Source organism: Trichosurus vulpecula, chromosome 5, assembly GCF_011100635.1.
Source record: "Trichosurus vulpecula isolate mTriVul1 chromosome 5, mTriVul1.pri, whole genome shotgun sequence".
Taxonomy (NCBI): domain Eukaryota; kingdom Metazoa; phylum Chordata; class Mammalia; order Diprotodontia; family Phalangeridae; genus Trichosurus; species Trichosurus vulpecula.
In genome coordinates, this window is record NC_050577.1 from 211,508,700 (window position 1) to 211,521,969 (window position 13,270).

The window sequence follows — 13,270 nt, forward strand, 5'->3', positions numbered from 1 at the left end:
AACTTCTTTAGACTAGTGCTCATTTATTTTATTCTTCAGTTCAGATTCAAACTCCACAAAGGAGTAGCCTTGTGCTGTGAGTTAGAAAACTGTCATGTTGATATACTTAGGCATATATAAAACTGTGAACCCAGTTTTAGAACTTGTGATTAGAACACATTCAAAGCCTTTGTATCCCATTAGAAATATTTGTATTTGACATGCAATCATCTGGTCTTGTTGTTTTCTTTAAAAATGTTCACTTTAGTTATTCATTTCAATTATATACTCTAGTTATTCACTTAGCTGCCCATTCCCTCCTTAGGAAGATGAGATACTGCAAGAAATCTTATCCTATAAATAAGCACATAAGCACATCGGTAACAACATTGTAAGTAGATGACTTCTATGCCTAAGTTTAATGGCCACACAACTGAATTTACTTAAAAGATGCTTATTTCACTCCAATTGTAACAAAAGGCTGTGATGAAGTGTGTGTAAATACACTAAGTAATTGGCTCCAGGTTTTATCAAATGAGTTGCATGTTCAACTGTTACCATGTTCAAATGAACTCACATAGGCCACTGCTCTCAAATTCTCTTCAGACTCTTGTGTAATTTGCTTGCATTTCAGAGCATGCTTTATATACAAATTGATTTCAAGGACCTAATTTTACACATAACTACTGGCTAACAGATAATAAGCCCAAGTACTCATCTACTTAGTTGTTCAGGATACGGAAAAGGAATATAATTTCAGGCTGATGAGCTTTGATCTTACATATCTGCATCTTATTATAGTAGCTTAAATGTGTTCCAGTATTAGCCTATTAGATAAAGATTTAAGATTTCTACTGACCACCTACCATGATTATAGAAATTTTCCATATAAGGAAAAGAGGAACATAGCTACAGTAAGAGAAAAATGTTCCCCTAACGATGTCAGGCAGCTAGGCGTTGAAGTAGATACTGTGCCAGGCCTGGAGTCAAGACTCCTTTTTCTGAGTTCAATTCCAGCCTCAGATGCTTAGTAGCTGTGTGACCCTGGACAAGTCATTTAACTGTATTTGCCTCGGTTTCCTCATCTATAAAATGAGCTGGAGAAAGAAATGGCAAATCCCTGCAATATCTTTGCTAAGAATACCCCAAACGAGGATATGACTGAAAAATGACTGAATCACAACAACCTGATGTCAATTCCAGGCAAGAGTCATATAGGCAGCCAATTTTATTGACAGAATATCACAGCCACGCTTAGAATTTTAGCCAGGTGAGAAAATTTTCTGTTCAGGAGGAAATGTTACACTAGAGACATCAAGTCAAGAGAGCCATACCAAAAGTCATTCTCCCCAATTTTTCCTGAGATGGAACTCCACCTTTAATTCACAGATGTCATTCCATAGGGCTGCTTACATTATGGATCATTGGCTCAATAGATTTCTTGACTATTATACCTGGAATCAGACTCAGAATAATATCAATTACAGTCCCATAAGATCTAACATTAAAAACAGCAAGCTTCACTAATCATAGCTTAAGGCTGGATTATTAATACTCCCATGTTGTTAAGTATTGTAGATTGACCTCAAGTCTCTAAGACTGAAGTTTGTTAAGACTAGGATGACTCAAGATGCAACTTCAATATATAGCTTCCCAGGTATAACTTCATAATTTTCACAATCACAAATCATCCATAAATTACTACTATAATATAAACTTTGTAAAAGGGAGTTAGACACAGATGATTATCACCATTATCTTATTATTCTTCTAAATAAATAATTCTCAAACATATTTACATCAGTTGTTTAACAATTAAATTCACATATTTGTATAGAATGAGCTAAATATTAATCTGATTCTCTCATGGATCACTTATTTATAAGCTAATTCTATAAGACTTTTATCATTATCATTATCGTCATTATCATCAGTACCTACTGCCATTAGATTCTCCTTTGGCAAAAGCTTGGGACGTTTTCTAGTACAGCAACTAAGGCAAAGCCTAAGGGCCCATTTAACCTGGGTGGTTGACAAACCAGTCCTCTGCAACCACAAAGAGGGATTCCACCATGAGCTATCATCAAGCATTCCATGGGTTTCCATCACAGCCTGCTAAGTGTTAATCATAATTCACTGGAGTTTATGGACATTTGTAACAATTTCTCCTGACCCATTAATGCAGGAGCAATTAATGAGAACACAGCATCCCCCTGTAGCAGCAGCAAGAATTTCCAAAGCCAAGAAGTTCTGTAGATCTGCTTTTGCTAAAGAGTCAATCTCTGCCTGGAGGGAGGAGATAGCACTAGATGTCTCAGAGATGGTTTGGGTTGTATCTTGAGCTAGTTTTATAACCTCAGCAGAAATGTTCCTAAAAACTGCCAACATCCCAAAAGTGGGCATAGCAACCCAGAAGAATTCTGCAGTAGAGATGGCTACAGAATTTGCTCTAGATCTTTATGTGCATGCCACCAGGTGCCCAATTCCTAGCAATTTTTCTTTCTAATTGGCTTATAGAGTGGCTGTGTACTGATATGGGTGGAGCTAGGTAGTCCATTCCACATATTCCATACCACCTTGGTGAAGAGAGAAGTAAGCTGAAACACTATAGATGTAGAATTGTCCCAGGGTCACTAGCCCCATAGAAATTCTAGGTATAGTGATAATGAAACGATAACAGTTTTAAGAGTTATGTTTTCAGACTGCCTATCCCTGAGTCTAGAGAGATGGGCCTTACAGGTAAATGTTACAGAGGATGGAAGGGTAAGGTTGCATTTCATGCCATCCCACATGTATGTAGTAGCCAACAGGCTCTTTTCTTCTTTTCCTTTTTGTTTTGGAGGGGGCAAGGCAGGGTAATTGGGATTGAGTGACTTGCCCAAGGTCACACAGCTAGTAAGTGTGAACTCAGGTCCTCCTGACTCCAGGGCTGGTGCTCTACTCACTGCGCCACCTAGCTACCCCAGCTCTTATTCTTTTTAATACATAATTCAAAGGTGGACAGAGGTTTAGCAAGTGGGATTGGGGAAACCCAACACTGAGCATCACTCTAGATGACATAAGGTTCACTGGAATCTAGAAATTCTTGAGATGTCTGAAAGTTACTGACACTGGTTGTGACTACTTAAATGGGTTCCAATTATTAATAGTAATTTCACAAAAGACAAAAACAAAGGTGCAAATAGCACTTTCTTCAATCACAAGGTGTAGCACTATTTCATTTGCTTGAACAGGAATAGGCACCCAAGAGACAAGCGTGCACTGATGGAGCTGGTAAGAGACCCAGAATCCATGGGGCCTAGTGACTTTGGCTTGGTATAGGGCAGGGGTGGGGAACCTGTGGCTTCAAGGCCACATGTGGCCCTCTAGGTCCTCAAGTGCAGACCTTTGACTGATCCTTTAATAAAAGGATTTGTTCTGTAAAACTTGGACTCAGTCAAAAGGCCACATCCAAGGACCTAGAAGGTCACATGTGGCCACTATCCCTAGCGTAGGGTATGTCCTACATGGAGTCCAATGCAGCATTATTTCTTGTCCCATCACCATGGCAAGAGGGAGCTGTAGAAGAGAGGACTGAGGGTAATGATGCTAAGATTAAAATGACACCAACAGACTGTAGTATACACTCAAATAAGGAAGCAGTCTTTATTAGCTATAATTGATGTTGGATTACCAGAGTCGAAAGACAAGAGCACTATGTTTCAGAAAATGGTACTAGTTTTATGTGGAAGCAACAAATCCAGGAATCTTATTCTCCAATCTTGATGGCAGTAGGAGTGGTCAGCAGCACCTGGAATGGACCTTCTAAGTAGGCCAAGTCCCACTAATACGCTGAAAGTTTTTAAAAAGTCCAAGGGTCCAGCCTGTACTGCAGCTCTCACATTGTAAAATTCATACAGCCTAGATTGTAATTCCTACATATAGGAAGCAACAGAGGCATTTTCTCCTAGTAACGGATAAGGGAATATCCAAAACACATTCCAAAAAGTGATATATGTAATTCCTATTTTGGTCTGCTGCACAGATAGAACAATACTAGGGTGAGAACAACAGGCTGTTCCAGATGTGTCTGGAACACAGTTTGCCAATCATGAGTTCCTAATTAAAAAAATAAGTTCCTTATTCACGTGGTCCATTTGGCCTGAACTTGTGTGTGTGGAATTTCAGAGTCATCCCCAGACAAAAGTAGATTTGGAATAAGACAAAATCAGTGAAATAAGTGCCCTCGTCAGAGTCTATCTGTGCTGGTGGGCCAAAGCAAGGGACATTCTCCTTCAGGAGCATCTTAACAACAAACAACAGTGGCATGGGAGCCAGGAAAAGAATCTTGCCATTGGGCGATTTGATCAACAATAACAAGGTAAATCTTATAATGTCCAGCCTTAGGCATACAAACGAGATCTGTGTCTGATGTTCAAAAGGTGTGTAAGGCATAGAGTGCCTACCATAGGCCTTGGTGAACAGAGAGCATGGGGGTTATATGTTTGGCAGGTAGAGCAAGAGGCACACACAAAGATGCTATGTTTGTGACATCTGGGGTGATCCAGACCCTCCTAATTGAATACGCAATCCCTTGAGTGCCAAAGTGGCCACTCTTTCAAACAGACAGACCTACCTGGTGCTAGAAGCTCTGGGGAAGGAGCGTCTGCCCTCTGCAGACACCCAGATCCCAGCAACCTATTTTGCCTTAAACCTTTGCTTCTACTTTTCCACTTCAGAGTCATCATAGGAAAGAGAGGTGGGTATCAGAAGGTAAGCAATCAAAAATACGTGCAGGAGCTTCCAGGGCAGCAAGGTTAGCAACAGTGGCAGCATGACCATTCCATCCTTAGACAAATTCAGATCGGTCTCTTCTGTATGGGCAGAGAAGCACACAATGGCCAGAGCAATGGGAAGTTTCAGGGCAGAGAGACCTTTAATGAATTCTACATTTGCAACAACTTTGTAAGAAGTCAAAAATCCCCTCTGTAGTCAAAGCATCCCCACAGCATGACAGACACCAAACACATATCTTGTAGCTGTATAAATTGTGGAATTTCTCTCTTTAGCTAGGTGACGTGCCTGAGCAAGACCTCAGCAGCCTGGGCACTAAGACTGGAGAGCAGAGAAGCTGCCCAGACAGTATCACAGATAAAAGCCATAGTGGCGCCAATGTGGAGGGTGCCTTCTCTAATAAAAGACCTGTTAGTATAGAAAACAGAAGTCAGAGTTCTCTAAAAGGGTGACAGAGAGATCATCATGGGGCTTTTTGGCCTTGCCCACTAGAGGCACAGTCATAATGGCTCTCTGAAGAGCGGCAAATTGGAGAGCAATGATGTTCTCATTCCCTAGCAAAGTCACTTCATATTTACCAAGTCTTTGATCTGAAAAGCCCTGATAATGGAGCAAGAGGGCCTCAACTTCATGTGGCTGCCTCTCTACAGAGGCAGCCACAGCTGAGAGGAAGGAAGGTGCTCCAGTAGCCACAGCAGCAAGCTGAGCAGAAAAATAAGCTACTGGGTGCAGGGTGAGTCCTAATGCTTGAATTAGGACACCAAAAGCCACTCTGCTCTGTTTATGTTTAAAAAGAGTGAAGTACTTACTGAAATCTGGGAGTCCCAATGCAATCGCAGATAACAGGGCTTATCTCAGCTCTGCTATAGCTGAGAGATGTTGAGAATCTAAATGCAAGGGTTCAGGAACAAAGTTCTTAGTCAGAGATACAAGAGGCTGGTAATCTCACTGAAAGAAGCTAGCCACTCCCTGCAGGATCCAGCTTCTCCGAGGATGGCTCTCAGCTGCCACTTGGAGGAGAGAGCAGAGAATTGTTGAATAGCTTGAATGCTCCTCCAAGAAAGAGAGCAGGTCCCAGAGGCCAAAATAAACTACAAATACTCCACCTGTGGAAAGGCATCACTGTACCTTTTTAGGCTTTATGGCCTCTTTGGTGAAGTTCCAGTAATAGATGAGTTGTCTTCCTGGCAGATCTCTTCTGCTGCAGCTAGGAGCATATCATCTACATACTGAAATAGGGTGGCACCTTTAAAGGTGATAGAGGCTAAGATCTGCTGCAAAATTTGAGAAAATAAGGTGAGGCTCTACAAACCCAAGAGGCAGATGAGTCCATGTCCACTGTGAGCATTTCCAGGCAAACAGGTGTTGGGAATTCAGATGTGTGGCCATAGAAAAAAAATCCAGCAGGTTGCCTCACAAGGTATTGAGATTATAGTGGCAGGGTTTGGCATCACTAGCTGCCTAGGCATGATATACAAATTAATCTCATGCAGATCCACAGGTTTGCCATCTGGCCATGGCTTAGGTTTTTTTTGTTTTGTTTTTAACTGGGAGAATATATTCCATGGGGATTTATATGGACTAAAAATGTCTTCATTGATTAACACGTCAATCATAGGTGAAATTTCTTCAATAGTTTCCCTGGACAAGGGAAACTGGGAAGCAGATGATGGGGAGCCTCCTTTAGTTTTAATGGTAACAGAAACAGCAGATTTTAGGAGGCCTATGTTGAAGCAGGGAGTTAGGGATGTCAGAGGGGATATCAAAAGTATTTCCTACTATCTTCTGGGTATTTTGAGTGAGGACTGGGAACAAAGAGAGGGAGTCCTCAGGCATGAGGACATAGTACCATAGTACCTCAGGCATATGTAGAGACATAGTACCTTCAGGAGTGCAGGAAATAGTAGTCATAAATCTACACAGGAAATTTTATTCCAATAAATTTACGGGGGATTTGGGCATGAGGAAAAATTAGTGGTCTACTGCAAGAGACCATATGGGAGGATAGTTTAGGAACATGTTGAGGCTTCTTTGAAATCTCAACCACATTTAAAGTTCCAGTAGAAATACATTTAAAATCAGGCTTGCAAAAGATTCTGGGAAGAGCAGGTCAGAAAACCTGTGGCTCTCCAAATTTACTCCACAGAAAAAGACAGAACATTGTCCCAGAGTGAAAGTAGACCCATGGAAATAAAGTCTGGGTAAAACAGTTGTTCTTCTAAGAAAACCTAAGAAGACCCCTGGAAAGAGCTGACCTCTAGGGGCAGAGGTTTGGCTTGAGTGAAGTGCAAACAACTGCAAGCCAACTCTGCAGAATCAACAAACAACAAGCCCTCAGGGTGATGAGGTGCTTCTGCTTGGACCTTGATTCTAACGGCCTCTGCTTGGATGCCTGTACCAGAATCCCAATTCCAAAACACATCTAGTTCTCAAAAGATATTCTCTCTCAGGCAGTCTCTGCCTAGCTAAAGGGCAGCATGCCCCAACTTATCTCTGCTTCTTCCTTAGTACACTGAGTTATAACCATATTTACTATTTACTGACCTTTCTAACATGTATCCCAGACATAGTATTTTGTCTAAGACACTAGATGAGAAACTATATAGAGATTCCCTTTAGCCTCAACCAATAGTGAACTCAGTGACATTTCACAGTAAAAACCACACCCCTAGTAATCCCGCTGGGGGCTGTTTCCTAGAGAACTCTGGGTAATACGCCTGCGCAATAGATGCTAAATGTGCATGTTCCTTTAAGAACTAACCACTCCTTAATCCCACCCCAAAATACCTGACATGCTCCCCCCCTTTAGTCCCCTAAAAGCTTCTAGAGAAATTTCCCCTGCCCCTCTTTATGGTTGCAAGTTCCTTAAGAACTCTTGCCCACTGTAAAGCGTAATAAATCTTTGCCTCCTTAACTTAAAGAATGCTTGGGTCTGCGAATTCATTCCAGGTGGCCTTGCCCTGGGAACTTTGGTTTGGGATCCCTGCATCCCTGGGTTTCTTTTCACCCTCAACAGGGGTGGCTGGGGTGGGGAGGCAGCCTCAGCCTTAGAAACTTTCATCTCATGGACTATGTGAGGGTCTGACAGCTGAGGAGAAGACTGAAGAACCTTCCACTGCTGAGGGACACCAAGCACACCTGTGCTGATCAGATGCACCCCAGGCTGTGGCTGTCAGGAGAAGGAGCTAGCACACAACTGGTGAGTGCAGTAGCAGAGGGGATGAGACCCTGCTGATGGTGAACACCTGCAAGAGAGCAGAGTCCCTGGTTTCAGTTTCAGGGAAGAGGGGACAACTGTAGTTTACAGTCACCTGAGAGACAGGAGGGAGTAAGATTATTTGCAGGACAGCATGACCAGGGGGCTCTAGCCATGACTTAGGAGTGGAGACCCCAAGGTCGAACTCTGGGACAGACTTCAGAAAATAACAGTAAGAAGAACATGAGGCTTGGGGCATTACTCAGGACTAGAATTTGATCACCCCAGTAGCTGCAAAAATTAAATAAAAATAAAAATGAGCTAGCAAAGGAGAAAGAACCCAACCATAGATGGTTACTATAGGGATAGAGAAGATCTGGTTCAGAGGAAGATAATGTAGCTAAAAAAGCCACTCCCTTTTCAATAAGAAACATCAAATGATCCCAAGCACAAAAAGATTTCTTAGAACTTAAAAAATCAAATAAAGAGATTGAGGAAAATTTTTTTTAAAAATAAGAGCAAACCAAGAAAATCAAGAAAATTATGAAAAGAGAAAGTCAACCAACTTAATAGAGAACCAAAAACCTAAGGAAGAAAATTCCTTGAAAACTAGAATTGGGGGCAGTTAGGTGGTGCAGTGAATAGAGCACTGGCCCTGGAGTCAGGAGGACCTGAGTTCAAATCTGCCCTCAGACACTTGACACACTTACTAGCTGTGTGACCTTGGGCAAGTCACTTAACCCCAATTCCCCTGCCTTCCCCCCTCTAAAAATAAAAATGAAAACTAGAATTGGGCAAAAGGAAGCTAATGTCATTCTAAGACACAAAGAAGTAATAAAACAAAATCAAAAGAATGAAGAAATAGAAGAGAATATGAAACACCTCATCAGAAAAATAATTGATCTGGAGAACAGATCAAGGAAAAATAATCTAAGAATAATCAGATTGCCTGAAAATTAGGATAAAAAATTATCAAGGAAAATTGCCCTAAAGTTCTAGAAGAAGGCAAAGAATAAAAGGAAAAAAAAAATCCACCAATCACCACCTGAAAGAAATCCAGGACAAAAACTTACAGGAATATCATAGCCAAGTTTTAGAGCTCCCAGGTTAAGGAGAAAATATTGTGAACAACCAAAAAAAAAAACCAATTTAAATATTATAGAGCTATAATAAGGATTACACAAGACCTAGGAGCTACTATGTTGAAGAACCACAGATCTTGGAATTCTATATTCTGTAGAGCAAAAGAGCTGGGGTTACCACCAAGGGCAACTTACCCAGCAAAGTTAAGTATAATCCTGAATGGAAAAAAAAAAAAGGACATTTAGTGAACTGAAACACTTCCAGGTATTTGTGACAAAAATAGCAGAACTTAAGGGAAAATTTGACAGATAACATCCAGGAGAAATATAAAGCAAATATTAAGGACCAAATAAGGGACTCAAGAGGGTCAAATAATTTACATCTTATATATGAAAATGTTATCAGTTCTACTATGACTGTAATTTTTATTTGGGTAGTTTGAAAGAAAGACTTGGGCTGAGCTGAGTATGATGAGGTGATTCTAGAAGGGTATAAAAGTCTTCTATATTCAGAAAGAAATAAGAGGGCAAGTGGATAGGGTGGGGGGAGACAATAAGGGAGGGACTTTTGGAGGGGTGGGTAAGTTAAGGAATAGGAGGGCAAGGTAAAGGATAGAGGTAAAGCAGAGGAGTGAGGAGGGATAGGAATAGGGTAAGAAGGAAAATGAGGAAAAATAAGGAGGAAAATATACAAGTAATTATAGTTTAGAATGTGAATGAGATGAATTTACCCATAAAATGGGAACTGATAGTACATTAAAAATTTGGATTCAACAATATGTTGCTTTCAAGAAATGCTATAAAAATAAGAGATACACACAAGCATAAAATAAAGGTCAGGAGTAGAGTTTATTATATAAAAAAAGCTGGGCTAGTAATCATGAATTCAGACAAAGTTAAAACTAAAATAGATTAATCAAAAGAGAAAAAATAGAGAAACTACACTATGTGTCAGCCATTTTATTCAATATTGTTTTAGACCATTTGAAACTAGACCGTATAAAATACCTGAGAATATATCTGCCAAAAAAGACACAGGAACTATATATACAAATTTAAACAAACACTTTTAAAACAAAGTTAGATCTAAATAATTGAAATAATGTTCATTGTTCATGGGTAGGTAAAGCCGATATAATTTTTAGAATTACAATTTTACATAACTAATCAACTTATATAATGCCATCCAATTGAGTTACTAAAAAATTATCTTGTTGCATTAGAAAAAATAATAGCAAAGTTCACTTAGAAGAACAAAAGGTCAGGAACTTTAAAGAAACCAGGGGGGAAAAGATGTAAAGGAAGCAGATTCAGTAGTACCAGACCTAGAACCCTATTATAAGGTGAGAGCATTGTTGAAGTGTAAAATGTTTTATTTTTATTATTTTAAATTAAAATTTTCTTGTATAAATAAAACCTATGCAGTCAAGAATAGAAGGAATGCAGAAAATTGGAGAAAAACATTTTCACAGACAATCTCTCAGATAGAATGGGATTGGGTTGGAATATTGCAGTAGTGTAGGAAATGATGGGCCGGTTAGTTTAGAAAGATGTGGAAAGCCTTGGACTTATGAAAGATGCTATCAATCTTCAGAGAAACAAATGACAAGTGGAAATAAGCATAATACAGTCTTACATGTGTGTATGATTGTATATTTATAAATATCTATGGATATGTATGTCTGTGTGTATATGTATGTAGATATGTGTATATGTATATATCTACATACACACACATATCTATATCTTCCCGTACTTAATTGTAGCCTTTTTGGGGGGGAGGAGGGAAGAGGCAAAATAAAGTTAAAAGTGCATAGCAGGGAACAAAAGAAAACCTACAAGGAAGCAAAGAAAAGTAGTACAGCTTTGAAAACAATGTGTAGTATTTATTATATGGGTTTTTGTGAAATGGAAATTTATTGCGTTACATTGAATCCTCTCATGTTCTGCTGTGTACAGAGCAAGGGTTTTTTTTTTAATTTTTTACTTGTTTAAAATAAATTTAAAAACTTAAAAATTGGCTTGTTCACCAGGACTAAATTAGAAGCTCCAGTGTCCAATAAACAGTCATAGTAAGTGTCCCCAAACTTAAAGGTGACATGAGGTTCATTGCTTTGGGAAGTGGAATGGACTAGGATAACTCGGTTGGGACATCAGATTCTGGGAAAAGAAAAGCATTCTCTTCAGGTTCTACAGCTTCTACCGCTCCCCCATACCTTCATTCACCATCATCCTCTGGGAACTTCTGTTATTGCTATTCCCCTGGGAGCCCCTAGAGTCATTGCATCTTTTATGTTTGAAGTCATGTTTCTTTTTCCTATAGTCTGCAATGACATGGCCTTTTTGTCTTCAATAAAAGCATGTAATTCTTGGGATTTCGAGATGATTCCAGCTACCTGAGCCAGAGCCTTAGATGCCTCCTATGAGAGATATGTAAGTCTTGTACAGAGGTTGTGGTAATCACCCCATTTTTTTCATGCTTTTCTTTCTCCTGCCTTCACCTATCTAGCTTCTCTCCTTTCTTTCCCTTCATACACACAAAGCCGTATCTTTCAGCTCTTCTATATTCATCCCATGGCAACCAGGACATCACTTATGGAAATGTTTTCATATCTCTGGCAATGATTAACAAAGCAAATACAGATGATATGTGTATCTTGCAGGTTAATTTTCTAATCCAGCATATCATTTAGCACTTTTGTACAGTCTATTACAGAGTAGTGGTGATTTTCTTTCTCTTCTTGCAATGTTCCCTGAAATTTATCCCAGTTCTCTGATATAAAAGCACATACTTTTAGTCCCCGAAGTAAGGTTTCTCTTTCCTTTTGCAATTTGATGTAATCCTTGGAATAATTTGGGTTTCAATTAGGATCTTTTAGAGGCCAAAGTTGGGCTGATCCACCTGTAGGAACTAGCCAATTCACTGTTTGCCTTTCCACAAAGGAGAGTAAAATTTGGATTAAATCTGTATTTCTCCCCGCTAAAAATGGTTTGAAATTGCACCACAGGTGCTGGATCCTCTTCAAGCTTGGCACTATCTCTTCTCCAAATACAAAGATCAATGGGGCTCAAAGGCACATGCTGTGCGAATAAAACTACATTCCCCCTTCAATCATGAATGGCAACCTCTTCAGAGGAAAAATGCCTTTAGTTTTTCCTTTGTCTCATGAGAAATCAAGCTCTTGGGAGTAAGAAGGAGGTGCAGAGACTAGGGTAGGAGAGGCAGGATATGAAGGAGTTGTAGCTGGCAAAGGTGGCTCTGTGGAATCTCAGTGCCGTCTGCTTGGGGGTTCTTTGAGCTACAAGTGTAGAGCAGTAGCTGGCTCATGAACAAAGGGTGTGGTAGCAGAAAAAGTTTAGAAAAGGGAAAGGAACAGATAGTGCCCAGTAGTGGGGCAAAGGTTAAGGAGGACAGCCTGGGGTTGGACAGGGAGGGGTGGAAAAGGCTGGAAAACTGAAGATAAGGATGAAGATGTAGATGGGGTTGAAGGAGCAGGGGAGGGAGCAGGTAAGGCAGGGTACAGGAGGAGAGAAACGGGGAAAAAAAATTGAGCAGATGCCATCAGATGACTGAATTTTAGTGGCAGGATCGGTTAATCTGCTCCATAAATACCAATACACCAGCTGCTTTGCATTTTTGTCCACTATAATTAGCCTTAAATCTTTCATTTTCTGACAATTCAAAGTTATAAATGCCGAGGCCACAATAATTCCTCTGCTGAATTGGTTGTTGCTTTAAACCAAATATCACAGAACAATTAATAGCTTGCTTTTTTGTCATACTTGGCTTAGTTGGGAGCTCTCCCTTATTCTATGCTATAAGTTTTTTTTTTTTTTTAAATAAGGGAGTTCCTTTTGGAATGCTGATTTTGCTACCTTGGGATATATATATATATGTATGTATGTATGTATGTATATGTGTGTATATATATATGTGTGTGTGTGTGTGTGTGTGTGTATAAAATTCTTAAATGTGACCTAGACATAAATCTTTTGGCTTTATTTCCAACTTAGATTTTTGAGTTATGGTCTCTGAGAAAGCCCTGCTAAAGTTTCAATTTTTTTCAGGGGTCATATGGTTCAACTAAATAGCCTAGTCACAGGCTTGGTGTTCATTTTATGAATCTAATCAGAACTCAGGAGTCCCTACCAGGAATCTCTTCCTGACTGTTCAAGATACCAAGAAATCAGATGCCAGTGTCTTAGCACCAGAACTGGTGGTCAGTTAATGGCTAAGGGA